The sequence below is a fragment of the Panthera onca genome, chromosome D3, assembly GCF_046562875.1.
Source record: "Panthera onca isolate mPanOnc1 chromosome D3, mPanOnc1 haplotype 2, whole genome shotgun sequence".
Lineage (NCBI taxonomy): Eukaryota > Metazoa > Chordata > Mammalia > Carnivora > Felidae > Panthera > Panthera onca.
The window spans coordinates 25,338,230-25,353,538 of NC_138350.1; the positions used below are offsets into that span (position 1 = coordinate 25,338,230).

Consider the following 15,309-nt stretch of genomic DNA (forward strand, 5'->3'; position numbering starts at 1 on the left):
ATATCACTAATACAGAGGCAGGAACCATAAGCTAAATAGGGTAGTCGACTGTGTGGTCAGGGTCTGGATGGGGGGAAGCTCTGTCTGTCACCTCTCTCAGCCTCTGTCTCCCGATCTGTAATATAACCATGATGCAGTGTCTATATTAGGATTCCTTGTGTCTATGTGCACCACTGAGGGTCTTGTTAAAATGTGCATCTTGACTTAAAGGTGTGGCGTGGGGCCTGGGATTCTGCATTTCTGTAGCCATGACCGCTCATCTGTGAGCCACACTTTGAAAAGCAGGCAGTAGGTCCCAGGGGATTTGGGAGAAATAAATAATATAAGGCATAAAACATGCCTGGCATAAATGGCAAGCTGTTATATAAATCACAGCAGTTAAAAAAAAAAACAAGTAAATATAAACTATATACAACTCAACTTAAAATCAACCTCCAGCTAAAATCCATAATGGAAACCAACCGACCAACCAACCATGGGATCACAAATCAGGGTTCTTTTTATACTTTTTGTATGAAAAGGAGTCCCTTCCCCCGCTCTGGTTAAGTATGTCTTAACTATTAGCATCATCTCACAAAAGTCAGAATTCTCCCAAAGATCCCTTCTGAAAGCCATTCCAGTTAAAATGCAAACATAATTATTAGGCTCGAAACAGTGCAGTGTCCTTGACTCTCAGTGTCTCATGATGGCCTGACATTAACCCACAACCTACTGTTCACTCTCACAACAGAAGTGTGTACACAGACTGTTGATTTTAGTCCTTGGGGTTTTCCAGCTGAGGCAGTGCTCTATAATAAACATGGGGTAGGTAGGGACACTTATTATTTTTTGACCTTTAAAATGTGCCAAACACTTTTAAATCACCTATGTTATAACACATTTTAAAGATGAGGAAACTGAGGCTCAGAAAAGACAGGCGGATTTGTCCTGGACACACAGTCTGGAAAGGCTGGAACCAGGATTTAAATCTAGCTCTGAGGTCTGTCTCCTATTCTATTTTTCCTTCCACTAGAGCTTAGAACAGGAGTCAACAAGGCACAGCCTGTGGTTTTGTTGGTTTGTTTTGTAAATAAAGTTTTATTGGAACACACATGCCCATTCATTTGTGTATTGTTTATGGCTTCTTTCGCACAACAATGTGCAGCGTTTTGTGACAAATTGTATAGGCTGCAAAGTCTAAAATATTTACGCCCTGACCCTTTACAGAAAACATTTGCTGATCCCTGGTGAAAAGCATCCGATTGCTACCTGGGCACAACTCAGGACTTTTGGCCAGGCTCTTGGGAAGAAGTGAAAGCCATCTTATTTCCTGAGTTCCTTTCCTTTTGTTTGCCGAGAAGTGACATTAAGGCTTCTTTTTTTTTTTCTCCCCACCCACCAGCAATGAGCTCACAAAGGCTGGAGCCTAAAGGATTACCCTTGAGTATTTGTTTATAAGCCTCTCTCCAGCAGGACGCTTTGTCTCCAAATCGCTGCCAAACTTAATAACAGCACCGACCACGTCATCTCCCACCTAGCTCTGCTCTGCCACAAAGCTGGGTGGATGTCAGCTGTGGAGAGCTGCAAATTGCCCAAACAAGGACAGTTGTAGCTTGTTTTTGCCTTTCTTTTTCTATTTGAAAACTTTTCGGGGAGGAAGATGAGAATGCCATTAGGGAAATGGATGTGTTGATTCTAATTATCTGAGCCGGTGGCAGAGGTGACTAGAGGAAGGATGGGCTCCGCGTCATTTACCTGGCATGCAGCCAAGGCAAGGCTGGGGAAAGGGCAGAATTCCAATGAAGCCAGTGCCAGGGACACTGAGCACAAATAAGGAGGCATCCACGAACCCACCCGTTACGAGGGAGGACAGCACACGGGGGACAAGATTCCCAGAACCTTCTATCTCTGCTCTGAAGCTCAGAGTTTGCCTGCTCTCAAAGGGGCTCTGAGGTGCTCTCTGCTCTGGGTCTGACTCTTGTGTTGATGATAATAGTGATGATGATGGTGGTGGTGGTGATGGTCATGCTAATAGTCATAATGGTGGTGATGGTGATGATGGTGGTGTAATGATAGTGCTGGTGGTGGTGGTGGTGGTAGTGGGTAGTGGTCGTGGTGGTCGTCATGATGGTGGTGATGATAATGGTGGTGGTGGTGGTGGTGGTGGTGGTGATGGTGGTGATGATGGGGGTGGTGGTGGTGGTTATGGTGGTGGTCATGATGGTGATGATGATGATGATGATGGTGGTGGTCATCACAATGGTGGTGATGATAATAATGGTGGTGGTGGTGGTGGTAGTGTTCATGGTGGTGGTGTTGGTGGTGATGGTCGTGATGATGATGGTGGTGATGATGGGGGTGGTGGTTATGATAGTGGTCATGATGGTGGTGGTCATCATAATGGTGGTGATAATAATGATGGTGGTGGTGGTAGTGTTCATGGTGGTGGTGTTGGTGTTGATGATGGTGGTGATGATAGGGGTGGTGGTGGTGGTTATAGTGGTGGTCATGGTGATGATGATGATGATGATGGTGGTGGTCATCATGATGGTGGTGATGATAATAATGGTGGTGTTGGTGGTGATGGCGGTGATGATGGGGGTGGTGGTGGTTATGGTAGTGGTCATGATGGTGATGATGATGATGATGATGGTGGTGGTGGTCGTCATGATGGTGGTGATGATAATAATGGAGGTATTGGTGGTGATGGTGGTGATGATGATGGTGGTGATGATGGGGGTGGTGGTGGTGGTTATGGTGGTGGTCATGATGGTGATGATGATGATGATAATGGTGGTGGTCGTCATGATGGTGGTGATGATAATAATGGTGGTGGTGGTGGTAGTGTTCATGGTGGTGGCGTTGGTGTTGATGATGGTGGTGATGATAAGGGTGGTGGTGGTGGTTATGGTTGTGGTCATGATGGTGGTGATGATGATGGTGGTGGTCATCACAATGGTGGTGATGATAATAATGGTGGTGTTGGTGGTGATGGCGGTGATGATGGGGGTGGTGGTGGTTATGGTGGTGGTCATGATGGTGATGATGATGATGATGATGATGATGATGGTGGTGGTCGTCATGATGGTGGTGATGATAATAATGGAGGTATTGGTGGTGATGATGATGGCGGTGATGATGGGAGTGGTGGTGGTGGTTATGGTGGTGGTCGTGATGGTGATGATGATGATGATGATGGTGGTGAGGATGATGATGGTGGTGGTGGAGGTGATGAGGATCATGATGGTAATTAATGGTAATGATGGTGGCAGTGGTGATGTTGATGACGATGGGGGGATGGTATTAGTGGTAATGATGATGAGGTGATGGTGGGAGGGAAAATGACAGTGAAGACGATGATGATTATGATGAAAATGATGGTGATGATGGTAACAGTGATGATGATTGCTATGGTCTGAATGTTTGTGTCCCCCCACCCCAAATTTTTTTGATGAAATCCTAACCGCCCAAGGTGAAGGTATTAGCAGGTGGGGCTTCAGGAGGTGATTAGGTCATGAGGGTGGAACCCTCATGAATGGAGTTAGTGCTTTAATGAAAGAGGCTCCAGGGGGCTCCCTAGTCCCTTCCGCCATGTGAGGACACCACAAGAAGGTGCCAGCTACAAACTAGGAAGAGGGCCATTACTAAAACATGACCATGCTGATGCCTTGGTCTTGAACTTCCCAACCTCCAGCACTGTCATCAGTAAATTTCTGTTGGCTAAACATCACCTAGTCTGTACTATTTTGTGATAGTAGGCCAAACGGACTAAAACGATGTTCATGATGATGATAAGTAAGTTTGCTTTGCACCAGCTACCATGACATGTTCTCATTAAATCTTCCCCACAATGTTGTGAGGGAATTGCAGCGATTATCCCCATTTTATAAGATGACAGAGACACAGAGAAGGTGAGTGTCATGGCCAAAGTCACACAGGAGGGAAGTGAGGGAACAAAGATTTGCACCAAGGTCTCCTTACTTCCTTATCTTGCCCTTCTGTCAAGCTCTTTCTTCACTCAATGTGCATTTTTTTTCATGCCTTGTATGCACCCAGCAATGTTCTAGGGCAAAGGTAAGCACATTTTTTTCCTGTAAAGGGCCAGATAATAAATATTTTAGATATCATGGACTAAGTGGTCCCTGTCACAGTCACCTCTGCCATTGCAGTTTGAAAGCAGCCATAGAATATACATAAATAGTTGTGACTATGTTCTAATAAAACTTTATTTACAAAAACAAACAAAAACACACAGAGGACAGGCCAGATTTGGCCCATGGACTGCAGTTTGCTGACCTCAGGTCTAGGTGATGGGATATCAAGCTGTGTTTTGTGGGTGTTGCCTCAGGGGCCAGGGGAAAAATGGGTGAAGCCTGATGAAGGGCTCTGCTTTGATTTCCCATAAATGTGCATTAGCTATGAATTTAAAAGTGGGGGGTGGCTGCTTAAAAAGGACAACACGGTCCTCTCTGGATAACTCCTGGCTCTCTCTCAGGTGAGAGAAGCAAGAGGGTACCTCCCATCTCCCCAGAGATAAGGTGACACATCTGGAATCCACATCTGGAATCTGGGGTCGGTATAGAATCCACCTGGAATGCAGTGGAGAAAGGCAGGTAACTACAGGGGTTTTGTCGCCTGCAAAGGTAGGGATTTCTCCAGCACTGCAGCTGCTTAACCAGAGGTGGGCTTTCCACCGGTCTGAGGCTGGAGAAGGCATCAGATGGGACGGAGGAGCCTACACAGCTTCAGGTTTGAGATTCTGTGACTCTGCACAGAGGTCTTGGGGTGTAGGGACGGGCTCCTTCCAGGAGGAGGCTGCCACCGTGACCTGTGGGCTGTTTGAGACACACTCAAAGCCCACAGCTCCATGATCGCCCAATTCTAGCCTCGCATACCATCCCAGCAACAAGGGCCTTAGAGGTGATCCAATCCATTTTACAGAGAGGGAGAAAATGAGTCCCACTCAGGGAGAGGCATGCCCCAGCTCCCACAGCCAGCACGAGGCAGAAGCAGGGCTCCAATCCAGGCCCTCTGGCTTCCAGGCAGGCTCCTCCCATTACAGGAGCCACTTCCTCATGAAGATGCGAAGGAGAATCAGGCTACCCGCTTCTGGCCTCCCCTCCCCTTTCTTTGATCCATCCTACTTACGGGACCTCCCAGCTCCAGGAGTAACAGAAAAGAAGTAAAGCAGGAGGGAAGTCAAGTGAAAGACAAGAGAATAAGTAGAGAAGAGAAAACATAAAAGGAACCTGGGCAGAGCAGAGGAAAGCCAGCCAGGGTCAAGATACACAGACACAGCCTCTGCAGTGAACATCTGAGGGCGTCTCCTCTCTGGAATCCACTCCCAGGCCTTCTGGGTTTGCTTGGGGGAGGACTTCTTCCCTTACTCTCCATCTACGTGGTTAGGATAGGGCTGACTCCATCCCTGGATTCGGGCCTGGGCACGTCTCCCAGAACTATCCGGCCAGAGACTGTGCCCTTTTGGCACTGGTGCTCGCTTTAGGGACACGCATTAAATTCAAACCAGGCCAGAGTCAGTGAGATTCCATTTTTGGTCCTCCATCTAAGTTGTTGGGTGCAAGGCACCGTGTCTTATCACGGAGGTTGATTTGCTGATCATTTTTTCAGCCTGACTGTTTGTTGCCCCTTGGGAAGGAAAAGCCTACCTGAGAATGGGGATGGAAGGAAGGGTTCAGCCCCTGGTATCCTGGTGAATATTTAAAAGCTGGCTCAATGGGGTTGGGAGAAGCAGCGGTTTGGAGCATTTGCCTATTTCCATGGTATAAATTCTCCTTCAACGGCTAACGTCAACCTACCAACCTGATACCCTTGAACACACGGTTAGGAAAGGATGTTCACAATTTGCTCTGGTCCCAACACAGTGCCTTCAGCCTGTCAGTATCTTTTGTGTCCCTGCATCCCACTGGACCTGAAATCAGAGGTCACTAGACTTTTCCATTAGATGAACCAACGCATTCCCTTTTGCTTAAGCCAATTTGAATTTTGTCTGCCACTTACAACCAAAAGGGCCGTAATTTAGACCAGTTCGCTCACCCTTTCCTGTTACATTACACTGGCAGTTCCAAACCAGCCAATTCTCCCAGTAAAAACCATTTTCTTTCCCACTTCTTGGTCTGAGGTCTCCTGACTTCTCGTTGTTTAAGCTCAGCCAAAATAAAAATGGGCGCCAGAAAGAGATGAATTACCCTTCCAACTAAGTCACAGTTTGGGAACGAATTCAGAACATCGAGTCTGATTTGGGGCCCCCTAGACTTCCCTGGGACCACTATCTTCTGGAGATGTCTAATCGTGCCAATGATGGTGCTTTCGATCGTGAAGATTAACCTTCCTGAGCCTCTCTGACATGCAATTAAGGGAAGCATAATCGCATCTAAACAATTTGAATTGGGTCTATTTGAATAATTTAATGTACACCTGCAACATTCAATCAATATCTGCTCCCCCCTTACCTTTTTAAAATAATTAACTTTGTAGAGTTAAGTTACTCTAATTTCCAGCAAGTCTGAAGTGACAAAAGTTCAATTGGTGAAGTCTCGGGGGACAAGATTAGTATCTGCTCTTCTGTTCACCATCTCAAGAACTCCATGCATTATTTGTAATTGGTATTAGCAACTTTAAATTCTGATTAATTACAGGAGAGCCTGTTCTCGATGCAGAAACAAAGCCACAAGTCGGGGAATAATAGACCCAATTATTCCCAGGTTGGCTCTCCGTAATAGATTTTATTATCAAGATAGCTCATCTCAGAGGCAGGCGCAAAGAAACCCATTTCATCAGACGATACTACCTCTTGAATGGAGACAAACACGTTCACGGTTTGGGATAAAGGCAGGTTGGAAGAATTCCATCCCAGAAACGAGTCTGGGTCTGTGGGCATGGGGTCCCCAGTCCCCTTTAGGACCAAGTTTCTTTTGTAGAGAAACCTTTGTGGGGAGACAGACAGGAGCCTGCGGTGCCCGGAAGGGGGTAGTGATATAAATATCCACATTTTCCCCTGTCAGCTCACTGAGAATGCAGGAGGCCAGAATGGGTGGGGAGTGAAGCAGTGTGAACAGTGAGTTTATAAACGTGTTGGGTCATTTTGGATCACACTGAGATAACGGGGCTGTAATTAGGAGAGCTCTCTCCCCATCAGGAGAACCATAAAAGGTATTATTTATACCCTGCTCATGGCCCCAAATGCCCTCCATATGGAATGCCTTTTTAAATACTTCAGTTCCCAGCCAAAATAATTCATCTTTATGCTCTGAAGTTCATAGCCATTTGCGGGAGGAAAACATAGAGAGGTGTGTGTGTGTGTGTGTGTGTGTGTGTGTGTGTGTGAGTGTGTATGTGTTTCTTAAACGAAACCCTTAACTCTGGGTGTGGTGAATGCCTCTGGGCAAAGTGGTGGGAGGGGGCTGCATGCTCAACACAGGTTGGAAACATGGGTCCTTGGGTGACCAAGAAAAAAAAAAAGAAGAGAAAAAACGAGAACAAATGTGAAAACCAAGGCCCTCACCCGGTGTGGCCAGGTTCTCAGAAGACAGGAGGAAGTGGACAAGAGGGAGAGTAGGAGGGGCGGACATGACAGGCAGAGTTAGGACATGGAGTGAACTGCTTGCTCTAGTCTTTCTGAGCAGATGGGATCGATCGTACCCATTTGACACACAAGGCCAAAGAAGTCCTTCTTCTGATGGTGAAGTAGTTCCACTTTAAAAACAAAAAAAGTGAATGTGGGGCACCTGGGTGGTTCAGTTGGTTAAGCATCCGACTCTTGATTTTGGCTCAGGTCATGATCTCATGGTTCATGGGATCAAGCCCTGCATTAGGCTCCGCACTGATAATGCAGAACCTGCTTGGGATTCTCTGTCTCCCTCTCTCTCTCTCTCTCTCTGCCCCTCCCCTGCTCTCTCTCTCTCTCTCTCTCAAAATAAATACATAAAAATTTTAAAAAATTGTCAGCGAATGATGAGATTTGATTTAAGAGCCTAGGACCCCAAACCTACAAATCCTCCTAACCCTGGCAACCCCACCCCAAGGAGACTCCAATCCCCTGGCAACGGCTCCTATCAGCTTGCACAGCTTATTGCTAAATTTTCAAGCACTTTGCAGGCCAGTTGTCAAACACAACTGCCATTAAAACACAATGAGTGTAAACTTACAATCAAATAAATCATGAAGAACAAAAAAAAGGAACACAGCCTCAAAATGCATTGCTTCCTAATAATTGCAGCAACATTTTACTCTTGGCCAATGATTTTGAAGTGTCTCATCTCTAGCCTGTGTGTAGGGCGGCTTCCCATTTCCGCATCCAGTGACGTCATACTGTTGGCTTGAAATCAGCTCTAGGGGGAGATTTGAAAACACTACCAGGATTCACCTGCTTTGGAGAGCTGGTTGTTAACACGCTTACTAGCACATGACGGCTCCAAGCTTTTCTCCTGCCAGTGCCTTCTCAGATCCACATTCATCGCAACCTGCCGCTCACATCAGTGGGAACTCTTCTCCTAACAAGGGGCAGGGAAACCCCCCAGTTCAGAAGGGAGACAAGACCCTCACGGCTAGCCCATAATCTGTCTTAGGCCTCACATTCTTTCCCCCCCGCCACCCCAAAGGTGGAAAATATACCCCCAAGTCACACCAAATAAATAATTCATGGGCCATATATAATTGATGCTGGATTTAACAAAAGTAGAGCCATAAGTGGTTGCCCATTAACTATTAATGATTTTGCCCGGGCGGCTGACAAGCCAGGCTCAGTGAGGAGATCACACCCATGCTCCCATGTTTTATTTAAACATTATTAAAAGTACACAGTCTACAGCAATATCTTTCATTCCACCCAGAATTGGGTTGTGCTGTGAAGTTGCCACTGGGGCCAGGAAAAGTTGGGATTGGGTTTTACTGGACTCCCTCCTGTCTTTTTCCTCCGAGGGTAGGGAATTAAGCTGCTTCCTCCTCCTGCCCTGAATTCCTCTCCTTCTCCAGTGTGTTTGTGACCTTGGGTACATCACATCACACCCCTAAACCTGTTTGATCAGTGGGATCAATGAGTGGGGAGTTCATGAGCATTGCCTTCAGAGTTATTGTAAGGGTGATGTGAGGGCAGTGATCTTAGTTGGGGGCGCTTCTGTTCCCAAGGGCACATTTGGCAATGTCTGGAGATATTTCTGATTGTGGCGACTTGGGGTGGGGGGATGCCACTGGCCTCTAGTGGATACAGGCTGGGGAGGCACCTAAATATCCTACGAGGCACAAGAAAGTGCCCCCAAGAGACAATTATCCAATCCCAAAAGTCAATGAAGCCTAGATGACAGAATCAAAACCAATATGACTTTTTACACCTCAGGGTTTTTTTTCAAATTTTTTAAACATTTATTTATTATTGAGAGACAGAGCATGAGCATGGGAGAGGCAGAGAGAGAAGGAGACACAGAATCTGAAGGAGGCTCCAGGCTCTGAGCTGTCAGCACAGAGCCCGATGCATGGCTTGAACTCACAAATCCAGCCAGATCATGACCTGAGCTGAAGTCAGACGCTCAACTGACTGAGCCACCCAGGCGCCCCTCAGGTTTTTGTTTTTGTTTTTGTTTTTAACAAATGTACTCGAATGAGTAAATACAATGTGTCTAAAACTTATTGAGTAGGAGAACGGGTTTGAGTTGGTCAGACCTGGGTTCAAATTCTGATTCTGTCATTGCTGGGAAGGTGACTTTGGACAAGGTGCTTCAGCTCTTTGCCTCTTATTCCTTTACTAGTAAAATAGGGATATTTTGCTCAAGAGGGGAGGTTTAAATGAGAGAACTCATGTAAGTGCTTAGCCCTGTGCCCAGCATGCAGTGAGTGATGAACAATAAATAGCTCCCACCAACATCACGACCATCAACCATCATGGGCATGGGATGGGAGGGAGAGTCAGCAGATTCATGATAAAGTTTAAGTAGATGGAGAATCAGAGTCAGGGGAGGGGTAGGAGAAGAAAGGAGAAAGAAAACAGTGTGACATCTGCTAAGACCGTACCGTGTGCTATCATTGGACCCTTTTACATAAATCATCTCATTTAAGCCTCACTGCCACCCAATGATATTGGCTGCATCATATCTCCCTTCCCCATTTTACAGATGAGGAAACTGAGGTCCTGTAATGTTAACCTAGCTGCCCAAGCTCTCTGACTCCAATCCGGTTCTCTTTCCCACCTTGCAGCAAGCTGAAGGGTGTCTCCCCAAAACTCATATCCACTGGGAACCTCAGAGTGTGACCTCTTTGGAAACACATCTTTACAGATGTAATTAGTCAAGACGAGGTCATACGGGATTAGGGTGGGTCTTAAATCCAATGACTAGTGTTCTTTTTTTTTTTTTTTTTTGAAGTGTATTTAATTATTTGGAGAGGAAGAGAGAGAGAGAGAGAGAGAGAGAGAGCATATGAGCAGGGGAGGTGCAGAGGGAGAGGGAAAGAGACAGAATCTCAGGCAGGCTTTGTGATGTCAGTGCACAGAGCTTGGTGCAGGGTTTGATCCCACGACGGTATGATCATGACCTGAGCTGAAATCAAGTGTTGGCTGCTTAACTGACTGAGCCACCCAGGTGCCCCCCAATGGACTAGTGTTCTTATAAGAAGAGGAGAGGTCATGGAGGGAGAGAGGAGAAGAAGGTCATGTGAACACAGAGGCAGAGGTTAATGTCATGTTGCCACGGCCAAAGAACACCCAGAGCTGCCAGAAATTGTAAGAGGAAGAAAGGATTCTCCCTTAACGCCTTCAGGGGGACTGCGACCCTGCCAACACCTTGATTTTAGACTCTGGCCTCCAGAATGGTGAGATCATAAATTTCCACTGTTTTGAGACAACGGGTTTTGGGTAATTCGTTACAGAAGCTCTAAGAAGCTAATACACACCCTTCTCCCCACACGAGTTAAAGCAATTATTTGAGGGAATGAGAAAGAGAGAGAGACGTAATGTGTCTGCCCTATGCAGGTGGCAGACAGGTAGGAGCCGAAGAAGAGCGAGGGCAGCTGTAGAGGAGAGCAGGTTCAGGGTGGGAGGAAGGGATTTTGTGGCTGGCACTCAGGTCAAGAAACAACACGACGTTGGGTCCTTTCATGCTGGAGTAGAACACTTGAGGTGATAAGAGGCAGATGACCAAAGGCAGAAGGATCTACAGAGGCTCTGGGAAGGAGCTGGGATTTGGTCCTGAAGCCAGTGGAGAGCCGTGGAAGATTTCTCAGCAAGAAGAGTAACCCAGTAAGACGTGTCCCTTCTGGAAAGATCTTCTGCAGGGATGAGTGAGGGTGGAGGGAAAGTGGGGAGACAAGTTGGAAGGTAACTGTGGAGCCCCAGACCAGAGGGAATGGGGCTTAAATAAAGACAGAGGAAGCAAGGACAGGACTGGAAGGGATGGATGTTTTTGTAAATACCCAAGTAAGGTAAAACAGCAGGCCTGGCCGCTAAACTGTGTGAGCCAGAGAGAGAGACAGGCCACTGGGATCTCTAGCGTGGGTCACTGGGGAAAGCAAGCAGAAGTCCAACCTATGTTTTTCCAGACCTGGGGAACTTTTGAAAAAGACCGTTGACTCAGGGGAAAGTTCAGGGTAGGGAGTCAGGCCAAGGTGCTAGGGGGTAAACCCAACAGGTGCGGCCTCCCAAACAGAAGCACGTGCTGCAAAGCAGGCAGAGAGTAGGGCTCCCTGCCACCAGGAGCCTTTCCAGCTGCCCTTGACCTCCCTTGGTAACCCTGTCCTGGGGCTGAGGTGGTTTCCCCTGGGCTCTGTAACTATTGAAAAACAGCAGGACATAAATCCACGGATGAGCTGTCTCATCGCTCCCATGACAAAGGGACTTGAATGATTTGAAGCCAGAATATTCTTTTTCCCCATAATGGTTCCTGGAGTCGCCAGGAATAGTACATTTACTAAAATTAATGGCAAAACCTCATTTTTCTTTTTTCCGGGAAGAGAAGTTCCATCGGCTGGGTAATTGATCCTGATCTGGACGTGCCGGTGTGCCAGCCAGGGGTGTAAATCATTCACGCGAAACAACTCACAGCCCTTTAAACCAACACCAACAGTGACAAATGGAGCAGGCTGGGACACGCGGAAGGGGACACGAAAGGGAGATCCATCAACATCCTTCCCACTTCTCCCCAGGGCCCAGAAGGTGGGATCTTTTGGGGGGTGTCCCCCAGCAGAGCAGGATTTTTCAGCCAGATTGGGCTGAAAGGGCAGGGCTGTGTCATGGTGACAGCTTTAGAGCTGGACACACGGGGACACCCATCCTACCTCTGTCACTCCCAACTCTGCAGCCCTGGACAAAGCCCCTCACATGCGTGCCCCTCCACCTTCTCCACCTGCTGGACTTGACATGTACATGAAAAAAAGCCATGTCTGCAAAGGGCCTAAGCACAGAATGTCCAGTGAATGAATGAATGCACGCATGCTTGGTCTGGGGAGTTAGAAAAATTCATCCTAGGGGCGCCTGTGTGGCTCAGTCGATTGAGTGTCTGACTTCGGCTCAGGTCATGATCTCATGGTTCGTGAGTTTGAGCCTCCCCCATTGGGCTCTGCGCTGACAGCTCGGAGCCTGGAGCCTGTTTCAGACTCCGTGTCTCCCTCTCTCTCTGCCCCTCCCCTGCTTGCTCTCTCTCTCTCTCTCTCACAAAAATAAAAATAAACATTAAAAAATTTTTTCAAAAAGTTAAAAAAAAAAAAAGAAAATTCATTCTATCTCTCCCAGGCAGATTTGAACTTAAAACATGGAAAACGAAAGGAGCAATGCTTTACTCAAAGGAATGGCTGGCAGTGACAGTCAGCTGGCCTTCTAAGAATCCCCCCAAACCCCAGTGCACAGACACCTTGCTTTGCCTGTAAAAGCTCTGAGGGCCCATCACAGAGGGATACATGAAATACATGAATAATGGCCTTTGCGATCTCTCTCTAGTCCGTGTGAGCTCCTTAAGGGCAAAAGTGTGCCTTGTTCCCTACAGCCCATGCGAAAACCTAAGCATACCTCTTGCATGAAGGAAAGAACCGGAACCGTGACTGCCTTGCAGGCTTTTGGTGAAGTTGGTTAGGCAACACATGACGTGGAGCAGCCGTCCCCTCGTCTCACAGGGAGCGGACGGAGGAAGGCACGCGCATGAACCTGGAGAGGTGAGGTCACAGCCAAGAAGCCTGGGATGCTCCAGGACACCACACTGATGGGGCGGGCGGGGGGGATTGGGGTGCTTACCATCAGGGCGCCCCCCCCGCCAAGATGCATTTGGTGGGCACTGTGAGCGTCTACAAAGCAGAGGCTTTCCGATTCTCCCAGCTCCCCACCGAGGCCCACCCCTCGTGCCACGCCCACAATTGGTGCCACGCCCACAGTTGGTGCTGGATAGCCAGATGTTGGTGAATAAATGGTAACAAGAAATTACGACATCCTCTCCTCTCCCAGTGGAAATATCCCAGGGCCCACAGGCAAGGAGCGTATTTGAAGGCAAGTAGGTTAGTGCGTTTGGGATGTCCACTGTTAGGAAGCGTCTGCCAGCCTGACACTGTTCTTTGAGCCTTGCTAATCCACAGAGGCACGAAAGAAACAAGCTGTGCGGGGTCACGGTAAGAACACACCGGCTAAGCAGGAACACGCCCTCCTTTCCCGGGGTGGCCCCCAAAACCCGAAAAGCCTCCTAGAACCCGGCAATGTGACCTTATTTGGAAAAAGTCTCTTCGTAGACATAATTAAGGTAAGGATCTCAAGATAAAATCCACCTAGATTTAGGGATGAGCCCTAAAGCCAATTACAGGTGTCCTTCGAAGAAAAAAGGCAGACGAATATTTGAGACACACATCCACGGAGAAGGCAAATACTGGAGAGATGTGGCCACAAGCCCGGGAATGCCTGGAGCCACGAGAATTTGGAAGGACAGAGAAGGATTCTCCTCCACAACCTTCAGTGGGAGTGCTGGTGCTGCTAATACTGTCATTTCAGGCCTTTGACTTTCGGGATGGTGCTAGAATAAACTCCTGTTGTTTGAAGCCAGTGAGGTTTTGGTACTTTGCTAAGGCAGCCCCAGAAAATAGCCTGCCCAACCACAGACACACCAAAACAAAGAGCAGAATTTGTCTTGGTAAATTTATGTAGCATCTTGCAATCGGAAAGCGGAGAACCATACAGGTCTCATTTCAGCAAACACACAAGCTTTGTGTTTTACAGTTTTTTGTTTGTTTTCATTTTGGTTCCTATATGGGGGGGTGGGGAGTGCACTATAATCTTTTCAGCATTTCAGGGCCTTTAAAGATCTTAAGCTGGGGTGCCTGGGTGGTTCAGCCTGTTAAGCATCCAAATTCGGCTCAGGTCATGATCTCACGGTTCGTGGGCTCGAGCCCCACATCAGGCTCATTGCTGTCAGCATGTTAGCGCAGAGCCTGGAGCCTGCCTCGGATTCTGTGTCTCCCTCTCTCTCTGCCCCTTCCCTGCTCTCACTCTCTCTGTGTCTCTCAAAAATAAATAAACGTTAAAAAAAATTTTTTTTAAAAGATCTTAAGTTGTCCCTGGAAATGGGGATAGAGAACAGGAAAGTGAGAAGAGAAGGAGGGAAAGGAGTGAGAGGGAGAACAGGAGAGCAGAGAGAAGGGGAAGACAGCCACTATCTGATCTGGCCAGCACGCCTGGGGTCTGGCCGGTTAAAGAAGACGTCAGAGAAGATGGGCTGGGATGTTCTCTCGCTTCCAGCCAGACATGGCAGGTGGGGAACTCAGCTGCATGAGAAACAGGGCTGGTGAATGAGGAAGTCATTCTGTCAACTGGAGGAAAGAGCCTTTCTCTCTCCCTGGCCATGGGAGGTGGGGAAACTGCCAGTTATGGGGCTTGGGGTTTGTCTGGGAACCTGGGTCTCTGTGCGGAGCCTCACCTCCCCCCACACAACAGCCTGCCTGATGGCTTGTCAAGGGCAAAGCTTATGAGAGTGACACCAGCCGTGGCAGGCAGTGGCCCGAGAAATATACTCGCTGCAGGCGGACAAGTGGGCGAGACCTGTCACAAAACCAGAATGGACAGGGCGGGAAGAGATAAAGACCGTGATTTAGGGATCTTCTGGCCAAGCCTTGGCAGGTGGTGGGTTGTCTCAGTGAAGGCTCTATGGTGGCAGGCAAAGGGGGTGCCAGATGTCTCCCGGGTCACAGAAGCAGAAACCTGGAGCTCTAGGGACATCAGACCTCATGGGGAAAAGGAGAAGCCAGCTCTCTGAGATGCCCTGTGATCCATGCAGGGAACCATTCTTAGAAAAATACAGTGCATGATGGGAGAAACCTTCCCATGGGGCAAGATACAAATTCTTACCTTTTTGCCCC

The 15,309-nt window shown here is 47.8% G+C and overlaps 1 protein-coding gene and 2 long non-coding RNA genes across 3 annotated transcripts in view; 1 reads left to right on the forward strand and 2 right to left on the reverse strand.

The window, feature by feature from the left end:
* Nucleotides 1-15,309, reverse strand: part of MYO18B (myosin XVIIIB) — a 241,782-nt gene that overhangs the window by 55,840 nt on the left and 170,633 nt on the right. The gene's annotated exons all lie outside the window — the stretch shown is intronic.
* Nucleotides 3,546-13,063, reverse strand: LOC132665622 (uncharacterized). The gene is made up of 3 exons (XR_013551319.1): nt 12,986-13,063; nt 5,800-5,924; nt 3,546-4,070 (listed from the first exon to the last, which is right to left on the reverse strand). It is a non-coding gene; the product is annotated as an uncharacterized LOC132665622 (long non-coding RNA).
* LOC144613880 (uncharacterized) lies at nt 10,394-13,848 on the forward strand. The gene is made up of 3 exons (XR_013551320.2): nt 10,394-10,797; nt 12,963-13,128; nt 13,764-13,848. It is a non-coding gene; the product is annotated as an uncharacterized LOC144613880 (long non-coding RNA).